This window comes from Oncorhynchus kisutch, linkage group LG6, assembly GCF_002021735.2.
Source record: "Oncorhynchus kisutch isolate 150728-3 linkage group LG6, Okis_V2, whole genome shotgun sequence".
Classification (NCBI taxonomy): Eukaryota; Metazoa; Chordata; class Actinopteri; order Salmoniformes; family Salmonidae; genus Oncorhynchus; species Oncorhynchus kisutch.
This window is the reverse complement of record NC_034179.2, coordinates 21,516,273-21,528,523: the sequence shown is the minus strand read 5'-3', so window position 1 is coordinate 21,528,523 and position 12,251 is coordinate 21,516,273. Positions and strand designations below refer to the sequence as shown.

At 43.4% G+C, this 12,251-nt stretch overlaps 1 protein-coding gene across 2 annotated transcripts in view; it reads right to left on the bottom strand.

Annotated features, from left to right (window-relative positions):
• Positions 1-10,803, bottom strand: part of LOC109892070 (protein FAM222A-like) — a 45,589-nt gene extending 34,786 nt beyond the window's left edge. Inside the window, exon 1 of one of the 2 annotated variants that reach the window (XM_020484488.2) lies at positions 10,489-10,803. The gene's annotated coding sequence lies outside the window, so the exon portion shown is untranslated. The remainder of the gene's footprint in view (positions 1-10,488) is intronic. The other variant, XM_020484487.2, reaches the window with a different exon arrangement.
• Positions 10,804-12,251: the final 1,448 nt, after the last annotated feature.

Here is a 12,251-nt window from a genome sequence, read left to right as displayed (position 1 = left end):
TGGTTGATGATATTACTAGATATTATCTAGCGTGTCCTGTGTTGCATATAATCTGACTGAGCATACAAGTATCTGACTGAGCGGAGGTAGGCAGAAGCAGGCGAGTAAACATTAATTCAAACAGGACTTTCGTGCGTTTTGCCAGCAGCTCGTCGTTGTGCGTCAAGCATTGCGCTGCTTATGACTTCAAACCTATCAACTCCCGAGATGAGGCTGGTGTGACCGAAGTGAAATGGCTGGCTAGTTAGTGCGTGCTAATAGCGTTTCAAACTTCACTCGCTCTGAGCCTTGGGGTGGTTGTTTCCCTTGCTCTGCATGGGTAACGCTGCTTTGATGTGGTGGCTGTTGTCGTTGTGTTGCTGGTTCGAGCCCAGGGAGGAGCGAGGAGAGGGATGGAAGCTATACTGTTACACTGGCAATACTAAAGTGCCTATAAGAAGAACATCCAATAGTCAAAGGGCTAGACAATCTGGACCCTTTCTTTCTAAAATTATCTGCCGAAATTGTTGCCACCCCTATTACTAGCCTGTTCAACCTCTCTTTCGTGTCGTCTGAGATTCCCAAAGATTGGAAAGCAGCTGCGGTCATCCCCCTCTTCAAAGGGGGGGACACTCTTGACCCAAACTGCTACAGACCTATATCTATCCTACCGTGCCTTTCTAAGGTCTTCGAAAGCCAAGTCAACAAACAGATTACCGACCATTTCGAATCTCACCATACCTTCTCTGCTATGCAATCTGGTTTCAGAGCTGGTCATGGGTGCACCTCAGCCACGCTCAAGGTCCTAAACGATATCTTAACCGCCATCGATAAGAAACATTACTGTGCAGCCGTATTCATTGATCTGGCCAAGGCTTTCGACTCTGTCAATCACCATATCCTCATCGGCAGACTCGACAGCCTTGGTTTCTCAAATGATTGCCTCGCCTGGTTCACCAACTACTTCTCTGATAGAGTTCAGTGTGTCAAATCGGAGGGTCTGCTGTCCGGACCTCTGGCAGTCTCTATGGGGGTGCCACAGGGTTCAATTCTTGGACCGACTCTCTTCTCTGTATACATCAATGAGGTCGCTCTTGCTGCTGGTGAGTCCCTGATCCACCTCTACGCAGACGACACCATTCTGTATACTTCCGGCCCTTCTTTGGACACTTTGTTAACAACCCTCCAGGCAAGCTTCAATGCCATACAACTCTCCTTCCGTGGCCTCCAATTGCTCTTAAATACAAGTAAAACTAAATGCATGCTCTTCAACCGATCGCTACCTGCACCTACCCGCCTGTCCAACATCACTACTCTGGACGGCTCTGACTTAGAATACGTGGACAACTACAAATACTTAGGTGTCTGGTTAGACTGTAAACTCTCCTTCCAGACCCATATCAAACATCTCCAATCCAAAGTTAAATCTAGAATTGGCTTCCTATTTCGCAACAAAGCATCCTTCACTCATGCTGCCAAACATACCCTTGTAAAACTGACCATCCTACCAATCCTCGACTTTGGCGATGTCATTTACAAAATAGCCTCCAATACCCTACTCAACAAATTGGATGCAGTCTATCACAGTGCAATCCGTTTTATCACCAAAGCCCCATATACTACCCACCATTGCGACCTGTACGCTCTCGTTGGCTGGCCCTCGCTTCATACTCGTCGCCAAACCCACTGGCTCCATGTCATCTACAAGACCCTGCTAGGTAAAGTCCCCCCTTATCTCAGCTGGCTGGTCACCATAGCATCTCCCACCTGTAGCACACGCTCCAGCAGGTATATCTCTCTAGTCACCCCCAAAACCAATTCTTTCTTTGGCCGCCTCTCCTTCCAGTTCTCTGCTGCCAATGACTGGAACGAACTACAAAAATCTCTGAAACTGGAAACACTTATCTCCCTCACTAGCTTTAAGCACCAACTGTCAGAGCAGCTCACAGATTACTGCACCTGTACATAGCCCACCTATAATTTAGCCCAAACAACTACCTCTTTCCCAACTGTATTTAATTTTAATTTATTTATTTATTTTGCTCCTTTGCACGCCATTATTTTTTATTTCTACTTTGCACATTCTTCCATTGCAAAACTACTATTCCAGTATTTTACTTGCTATATTGTATTTACTTTGCCATCATGGCCTTTTTTGCCTTTACCTCCCTTCTCACCTCATTTGCTCACATTGTATATAGACTTGTTTATACTGCATTATTGACTGTATGTTTGTTTTTACTCCATGTGTAACTCTGTGTCGTTTTATCTGTCGAACTGCTTTGCTTTATCTTGGCCAGGTCGCAATTGTAAATGAGAACTTGTTCTCAACTTGCCTACCTGGTTAAATAAAGGTAAAATAAATAAATAAATAAAAAAAGGTTAATGAAATACAAATGGTATGGAGGGAAATAGTCCTATAATAACTACAACCTAAAACTTCTTACCTGGGAATATTGAAGACTCATGTTAAAAGGAACCACCAGCTTTCATATGTTCTCATGTTCTGAGCAAGGAACTGAAACATTAGCTTTCTTACATCCAACACTTCGTTTTTGCAATATTTAAACCAAATTGAACATGTTTCATTATCTACTTGAGGCTAAATTGATTTTATTGATGTATTATATTAAGATAAGTGTTAATTCAGTATTGTTGTAATTGTCATTATTACAAATACATTTTTAGTATTTTAATTTTTTGCATAAAAAAAAATAATAGTTAATTCTAAAAAAAAAAAGTGTTGTTTAAAAAAATCTAATAAACATCGGCCGATTAATCGCCATCTGCTTTTTTGGTCCTCCAATAAATCGGTATCGGCATTGAAAAATCATAATCGGTCGACCTTTAATTTAGACCCCTTGACTTTTTCCACATTTTGTTAAGTTACAGCCTTATTCTAAAATTGATTAAATTCCCCCCCCCCACACACCATAATGACAAGGCAAAAAGGTTTTTTGAAATCACATTTCAATATCACATTTACAAAAGTATTCAGATCCTTTACTCAGTACTTTGTTGAAGCACCTTTGGCAGTGATTACAGCCTCAAGCCTTCTTGGCTATGATGCTACAAGCTTGGCACACCTGTGTTTGGGGAGTTTCTTCCATTCTTCTCAGCAGATCCTCTCAAACTCTGTTAGGTTGGATGGGGAGCGTTGCTGCACAACAATTTTCAGGTCACTCCAGAGATGTTTGATCAGGTTCAAGTCCGGGCTCTGGCTGGGCCACTCAAGGACATTCAGAGACGTGTCCCGAAGCCACTCCTGCGTTGTCTTGGCTGTGTGCTTAGGATCATTGTCCTGTTGGAAGGTGAACCTTCACCCCAGAAGGAGGTCCTGAGTGCTCTGGAGCAGGTTTTCATCAAGGATCTCCCTGTACTTTGCTCCATTCATCTTTCCCTCGATCCTGACTAGTCTCCCAGTCCCTGCCGCTGAAAAAACACCCCCACAGCATGATGCTGCCACCACCATGCTTCACCATAGGGATGGTGCCAAGTTTCCTCCCAGACATGATGCTTGGCATTCAGACCAAAGAGTTGAATCTTTGTTCGTCAGACCAGAGAATCTTGTTTCGCCTGGTCAGAGTCTTTGGGTGTCTTTTGGCAAACTCCAGGCGGGCTGTCATATGCCTTTTACTGAAGATTACTTCCGTCTGGCCACTCTACCATAAAGGCCTGATTGGTGGAGTGTTGCAGAGATGGTTGTCCTTCTGGAAGATTCTCCCATTTCCACAGAGGAACTCTGTAGCTCTGTCAGAGTGACCATCGGGTTCTTGGTCACCTCCCTGACCAAGGCCCTTCTCACCTGATTGCTCAGTTTGTCCGGGTGGCCAGCTCTAGGAAGAGTCTTGGCTGTTCCAAACTTCAACAGCGATGGAAACATTTCGGGTGTGAATATCCCCTTCACAATCCAAAATAATTTCCAAATCTCCAGGTGAAATAATAGTAGCTAGATAAGTCATATAACTCCAGGCTAAATCTACAAACACTTCATTGGCTTGAAACCTAGTAGAGCTCAACAGAAACCAAACATTAGGAAACCCCCTCTAAAAAGGCCACTAAAATGTGCAGTTGTGTCACAACACAATGCCACAGAGGTCTCAAGTTGAGGGAGCGTGCAATTGGCATGCTGACTGCAGTCATGTCCACCGGAGCTGTTCGCAAAGAATTTCATGTTAATTTCGCTACCATAAGCCACCTCCAATGTCGTTTTAGAAAATATTCCATTATGTCCAACTGGCCTCACAACCGCAGGCCACGTGTATGGTGTCTTGCGGGTGAGTGGTTTGCTGACGTTAACATTTTGAACAGAGTGCCCCAAGGTGGCGGTGGGGTTATGGTATTTGTAGGCATAAGCTACGGACAATGAATACAATCGCATTATATCGATGACGAGCTACTGGTGGCCCATTGTCGTTCCATTCATCCAACGCCATCATCTCATGTTTCAGCATGATAATGCACAGACCCATGTCACAAGGATCTGTACAAAATTCCTGGAAGCTGAAATGTCCCTTTTTTCATGGCTTGCATACCCATTGAGCATGTTTGGGATGCTCTGGACAGACAGTGTGTTCCAGTTCCCGGCAATATCCATTAACTTTGCACAGGCAAAGAAGAGGAGTGGGACAACATTCCACAGGCCACAATCAATAGCCTGATCAACTCTATGTGGAGGAGATGTGTCGTGCTGCATGAGGGAAATGGTGGTCACACCAGATACTGACTGGTTTTCTGATCTTTTTAAGGTATCTGTGACCAACAGATGCACATCTGTATTCCCAGTCATATGAAATCCATAGATTACATCCTAATGAATTTATTTAAATTGAATGATTTCCTTATATGAACTGTAACTCTGTCAAATCTTTGAAATTGTTACATTTATATTGTTGTTCAGTATATATTTTTTATTAAAATGTTCTAAACCTTACTAACAACAAAATATTAATCACATTTAGGCCAAGGGACCATGGAATAAGTTGAGTATAATTTAATTAATTAATTAATTAGTTCTGGGAGGCTCACACGGGATATTGATATCCACAGTACTGCACAAATTCTTTGTTTTTAACATAAAAGCACTATAATTTAAGCTTAAAAACTGCAGTTCTCTTTCTGCCTCATGGATAAAAAAATATATATACACTGCTCAAAAAAATAAAGAACACTAAATGAAATATTCTTATTAAATACTTTCTTCTTTACATAGTTGAAAGTGCTGACAACAAAATCACACAAATTATCAATGGAAATCAAATTTATCAACCCATGGAGGTCTGGATTTGGAGTCACACTCAAAATTAATGTGGAAAACCACACTACAGGCTGATCCAACTTTGATGTAATATCCTTAAAACAAGTCAAAATGAGGCTCAGTAGTGTGTGTGGCCTCCACATGCCTGTATGACCTCCCTACAACGCCTGGGCATGCTCCTGATGAGGTGGCGGATGGTCTCCCGAGGGATCTCCTCCCAGACCTGGACTAAAGCATCTGCCAACTTCTGGACAGTCTGTGGTGCAACGTGGCGTTGGTGGATGGAGCGAGACATGATGTCCCAGATGTGCTCAATTGGATTCAGGTCTGGGGAACGGGCAGGCCAGTCCATAGCATCAATGCCTTCCTCTTGCAGGAACTGCTGACACACTCCAGCCACATGAGGTCAAGCATTGTCTTGCATTAGGAGGAACCCAGGGCCAACCGCAACAGCATATGGTCTCACAAGTGGTCTGAGGATCTCATCTCGGTACCTAATGGCAGACAGGCTACCTCTGGCGAGCACATGGAGGGCTGCCCCCCAAAGAAATGCCACCCCACACCATGACTGACCCACCGCCAAACCGGTCATGCTGGAGGATGTTGCAGGCAGCAGAACGTTCTCCATGGCGTCTCCAGACTCTGTCACGTCTGTCACATGTGCTCAGTGTGAACCTGCTTTCATCTGTGAAAAGCACAGGGTGCCAGTAGCTAATTTGACAATCTTGGTGTTCTCTGGCAAATGCCAAACTGTAAGCACAACCCCCACCTGTGCTGTAAGCACAACCCCCACCTGTGGACCTCGGGCCCTCATACCACCCTCATGGAGTCAGAAACAGACCATTTGAGCAGACACATGCACATTTGTGGCCTGCTGGAGGTGCTCCTCCTGCTCCTCCTTGCACAAAGGCGGAGGTAGCAGTCCTGCTGCTGGGTTGTTGCCCTCATACGGCCTCCTCAACGTCTCTTGATGTACTGGCCTGTCTCCTGGTAGCGCCTCCATGCTCTGGACACTACACTGACAGACACAGCAAACCTTCTTGCCACAGCTCGCATTGATGTGCCATCCTGGATGAGCTGCACAACCTGAGCCACTTGTGTGGGTTGTAGACTCCGTCTCATGCTACCACTAGAGTGAAAGCACCGCCAGCATTCAAAAGTGACCAAAACATCAGCCAGGAAGCATAGGAACTGAGAAGTGGTCTGTGGTCACCACCTGCAGAACCACTCCTTTATTGGGGGTGTCTTGCTAATTGCCTATAATTTCCACCTTTTGTCTATTCCATTTGCACAACAGCATGTGAAATGTATTGTCAATCAGTGTTGCTTCCTAAGTGGACAGTTTGATTTCACAGAAGTGTGATTGACTTGGAGTTACATTGTGTTGTTTAAGTGTTCCCTTTATTTTTTTGAGCAGTGTATATTATTAGACGCCAAGAGGCGGGCCTTTAAAATGTTCCTTCCCAGGGCATGGGACCTGGTTCATCCAGCCATGCACTGCCAAAGTCATAGTAAAACTCCTTGTATGCTACTTTTCTCTCAATGTAGTTGTGTTCTGATTATGAGGCGTTCCCTGATAGAGACCTGCATGGAGAGCAGAGGGGAACAGGCCAGAAGATGACAAATCCCCTCTCATCATGGATCAAGAGTCTGGAGATAATGTGCTGATGGGGTGTGAGAAGATCTGTGTAAAACCCCAGGGAGATGACTGTTTGTAATTCGACCCGATCTGTTAGCCTCTGATACACTAACTACAGACTGGCCAAGCCATAAAAAGCTTAGTGAACCGTTTCTCGGGTGAAGACAAAGCACAAGCCAAGCCAAGCCAATATCTAGAATGTCAATTAGACCAGAGTATGTCGATATATCAGTTTGGCTACAAGGCTACTCAGTCAATGTCTGGCATTCCCACTAGGCCTGGGTAATATATCATTCCAGTATAATAAACACATCTAAGCATATTTTCCATCCTCCAACCCAAATGTTCCCCAAAATGAATGTTGTCTGTCAAAACCAACACAGACATTACAGGCAAAGCCAAAACAATGTAGGTGTATTTAGATTGGCTTTAAGCTCCGTCATATATTAAACATAGAGCATTACACACTGAGTGACAGCTGAAATTAAGAAACACAATATATACACAAAAGTATGTGGACAACCCTTCAAATTTTGGGATTTGGCTATTTCAGCCACACCCGTTGCTGACAGGTGTATAACACTGAGCACACAGCCATGCAAACTCCATAGACAAACATTGGAGTAGAATGGTTTTACTGAAGAGCTCAGTGACTTCCAACGTGGAACCGTCAAAGGATGCCACCTCTCCAACAAGTCAGTTCATCAAATTCCTGCCCTACTAGAGCTGTCCCGGTCAACTATAAGTGCTGATATTTGGAAGTGTAAACTTCTAGGAGCAACAAAGGCTCAGCCGCAAAGTGGTAGGCCACACACGCTCACAGAACAATGTATAGTCCCAACTGTAAAGTTTGGTGGAGGAGGAATAATGGTTTGGGGCAGTTTTTCATGGTTCGGCTATGCCCCTTAGCTCCAGTGAAGGTAAATCTTAACACTACAGCATACAATGACATTATACACCAGTGTTTCCCAACCCTGGTCCTCAAGTACCCCCAACAATACACAGTTTCAGCACTTGACAAACACCTCAATCAACTCATTGAGGGATTGATTATTCTTTTATTTAACCAGGCAAGTAAGTTAAGAACAAATTCTTATTTTACAATGACGGCCAAACAACCCCGGCCAAACCCTCCCTAACCTGGACGACACTGGGCCAATTGTGCGCCGCCCTATGGGACTCCCGATCAAGGCCGGTTGTGATACAGTCCGGGATCGAACCCGGGTCTGCAGTGACGCCTCTAGCACTGGGATGCAGTGCCTTAGACCACTGCGCCCCTCAGGAGCCCAAGTTGACGCAGGTGTGGTTGACCATGGTTACAATAAAAATGTGTACTGTTGGGTGTACTCGAGGCCCAGGGTTGGGAACTCAGTTTGGGGAAGGCCTTTTCCTGTTTCAGCATGACAATGCCTCTGTGCACAAAGCGAAGTCCATACAGCTCCTGAGTGGCACAGTGGTCTAAGGCACTGCATCTTAGCGCAAGAGGCGTCACTACAGTCCCTGGTTCAAATCCAGGCTGTATCACATCTGGGCGTGTTTGGGAGTCCCATAGGGCAGCGCACAATTGGCCCAGCGTCGTCCGGGTTTGGCCATCATTGTAAATAAGAATTTGTTCTTAGCCGACTTGCCTAGTTAAATAAAGGTTACTTTAAAAAAATAATGTTTGTCAAGATCGGCCTGCACAGAGCTCTGACCTCAACTACATCTTACACCTTTGGGATTAATTGGATCACCAACTGCGAACCAGGCTTAATCACTAATGCTTGTGGCTGAATGGAAGCAAGTCCCAGCAGCAATGTTCCAACATCTAGTGGAAAGCCTTCCCAGAAGAGTGGAGGCTGTTATAGCAGCAAAGGGAGGGACCAACTCCATATTAATGCACATGATTTTGGAATGAGATGTTCAACGAGCAGGTGTTCACATACTTTTGGTCATGTAGTGTAATTAGCCACTGCTATTCAAAATGCAGATTTGACCGAATTATTAATGTAGAGCCCAGTCAAACGGATTGAATGTCAACTGAAGATGTATGAATAAAGCAATTTTCGTAGTGGGCATGTGGGGGAGGGTTAGTTAGAGCATTTTTCATTTAGTTTAATTACATTCTCTCAGAGGCCATAATGTTTATTTCAGGATTTTAATATATTCCGAGGCAATCCCATTATGATGCCAAATTATGTGAGTGGGCAGGAGTGAGAGCAGGTCCTCCCTGATGTTGTGTCAGATGCTTCATGTTATAATATTCATCCAGACAGAGGCCTTTCACTTACTGAGGCATGGAGTTGAATGGAATGAGTCTCAGGACTATCATCATGTATATGGCCTGATGGGCTTCAAAAGACTATCAATCAAAAGTGTATTTACAAAGCCTGTTTACATCAGCAGATGTCACAAATTGCTTATACAGAAACCCAGCACAAAACCACAAAAAGTGTAAGCAGAAGACTACACTGAGAACACAGCGACTTCAATAAAATATTCATTAAGTTTTGTCATGGATATAAAAGTTAGATAGTAAGTTGTTATTGCCATGATGTATCTCTTTTATAGGCCATGCTTAAACCACAGATGGGAAGAAGCTGTGACTTCCCGTCTCTCTAGCCAATAAATGATCTGATACAGCCAGGAAAGCATGCAGGATAGAATTTCAGTCCATGCTATCCGGTATCCTTGGGACGTTCCTACTCCTGCACTGAAGTTGACATTAAAAATTGTTGGGGGTTAGGGACGTCCCAAGGATCCTAGGATAGATAGCAAGGTGCATAATATACATGGGCAAACTCTGCCTCTAGGTGCAACCTCCAAACTCTGCCTCTAAGTGCAATGATCCCTCCTCCGGCTTTGACAATAGACGTGGAAACTAAGCCTTTGGAGTCAGCTTTGAAGGGCCAATAACATACTTCAAAGCATTTCCTGTAACCACTGGGATTCTGACACATAAGTCCTCCTTTATTGCAGGCTGAACATCCGCCACAAAACGTTCTGCTCGCCTCAGACAGACAGAGGGGTACTTCTGAATGGAACTTCATGCCATAACATACCCTTTTGGTGCTTCCACGCAGTGTTTTGAATTGAATTGGGAATTGAAAACAGTTAGCCTAATACTCAACATATATATTTTTTTAAATACCTGAATATGCTTTAAAAATGTTTCGGTCCTGTTGAAACAGGGCAGTAACGTCCTGTGTCCCAATCCAATAGATTGTATATTCTAGTATTATAGCTCACATCTGTCACACAGTTTCTCGAACTAGGTCCAAACCTATATTAGTGTGGTCTACTGGTCTCATTGCGCACAAGGCATTGATGAAAGTATTACATTAATCCATCCTTATTTGATTCAACTGGCTATATGAATGCACCACGTTTCACAAAAGGAGACCGATTGCCCTCCATCCCCATAATTCAGAGCCACTTGGCGGCATTTACGTAAATCTACAAATCTCTACCATAGCCTAGGCTACTAAAATGAATGCACCTGCTGATGACCGCAAACAATGCATTTGGCCTACTAAACGGATTGTATAGCATGGCGAGATAGCTTATTAATGATGGCAAATGAGGCAAAGCAATGTATTGACGACCAGAATAGTACATTAAAACAATTTCTTACATACAGCGTTCAGTGTTATCATAAGGCTTGTTTATATTTGGCTCGCCACGGCTCGATGCTTGCTCCCCTGCTCAGAAGGCGTATTTCCTTTGCCAAAGAGACGTCGCTGAAGTCCGATGAGACTGAGAATTATCGGTTTGAAAATATCCATGAGAACCACTTTTAAGAAGTATTATTCGAAATGGCAAATGTCTTGATATTGAAAATGAAATCGTTTGTAGGTGTATTCATTCCAATGTTCCTCTCATGTATTCTTCTCCCCACAGCCGACCGAACTGAAATATGTCGAAATGCATGAGATGAATTCTCACGACTGAACAAAACGGGCATCCGACCAATCAATTAAGAGTATATTTGAATATTCCCACGGCTCGGCCAATCGTTTGAAACAGAAGGCGGTAACCACGGTGACGCCCCAAGCGTCTAGGTGAGCACGTTATTATTTCGCGGAAAAACTTAAAGGGGTAGTGCATGGCTCCTGTCGGTCTACAACAAAGGAGATGAAAAAAATGTCATTCACTCATGGTTGTTCGATAAGTACTTGATCAAACACAAATCAGCCTACATACATGATTCCTGAAATAAACCGTGTTGAGTGTGTCACCAATGTGTTAGGCTACCACAAAAAATGAAACATCCTCTAAATAAATGCTGCTGGCCCTGCTCAGTACACTTCAAAATGGCTTTAAAATAAATCTGAGATTAACTACAAATTGGATATCACGAAATTGGGGAGAAAAAGGGGGTAAAAGTACCGCAAAAAAAACATACACCTGAGATAAAAAATATGTAATTTAATGTAGGCACATAGTATTGTAATATTTGTTGAATGGGATTCCTTCAACAGGAAGGAAGGAATGCACAGTAAGAGCTTCATCTAAACAGTCAGCTTCAAGTTTACACACCTGAATGGGAGTTGAAGTCAGGTGCAATCTGACAACCTTTCCATCACAAATTATAATTTCATCAGCAATATGCCGTTACAGCAGAGACCACTTTAATTCAAAACACAGTCTCCATGGTAACTCTTGATAGCTGCTTGTTATGGCTTGTTGTTAGAAAATGATTACTTTCTGATGGTGCCAGGGACATGACCCCCCCCCCCCCCCCCTTTGTGTGTGTGTGTGTGTGTGTGTGTGTGTGTGAATGCTTGCAGGCGTGCATGTGTGTGTGCATGAGTTTGAACTTGACTGAAGTGAGCATCAGCTGAAAATGCACCATATAATAGGCCAATCATACACAGATTGGATTGGATTGTTCACAAGGTCATTGTGTTCAGCCCGAAGTGCCTCAATCTTTTATACATTTCTTTTATCATACTCGCCAAAAGTTTGAGCTCTGTATTCTTCGTCTGGTAGCCTATGTTGTGTATGTGGGTAGAGGGGTGGAAGGCTGCAAGGTTGTGTGATAACTATTATAATTGACTGGAACTGTCATGGCGATTCCCTTTGAAATGCCACTGGCACTAACCAAATTGCTTCTACAGTAATTGTAGTGGGAACATTTGAGATTCTTCACGCTATATAGGGCTATAGAGTATATATTGCAAACAGTACTGTTTTTCCAGAAATGTATTTGCAGGCTTTGCCTGGATGCCCTTGGCTTTCTTTATCGTTTAAAAAAAAAATGTTATCGCTTTGGTACTATTTTCACAAGTATGTGGTCATATTTCACAACTCTTAGTACCAAGCTCAAAACAGATAATCAAATAGGCTGCTTTTTCAAAACTTTAATCACATTTTCAATTGACTAAGTACAACACA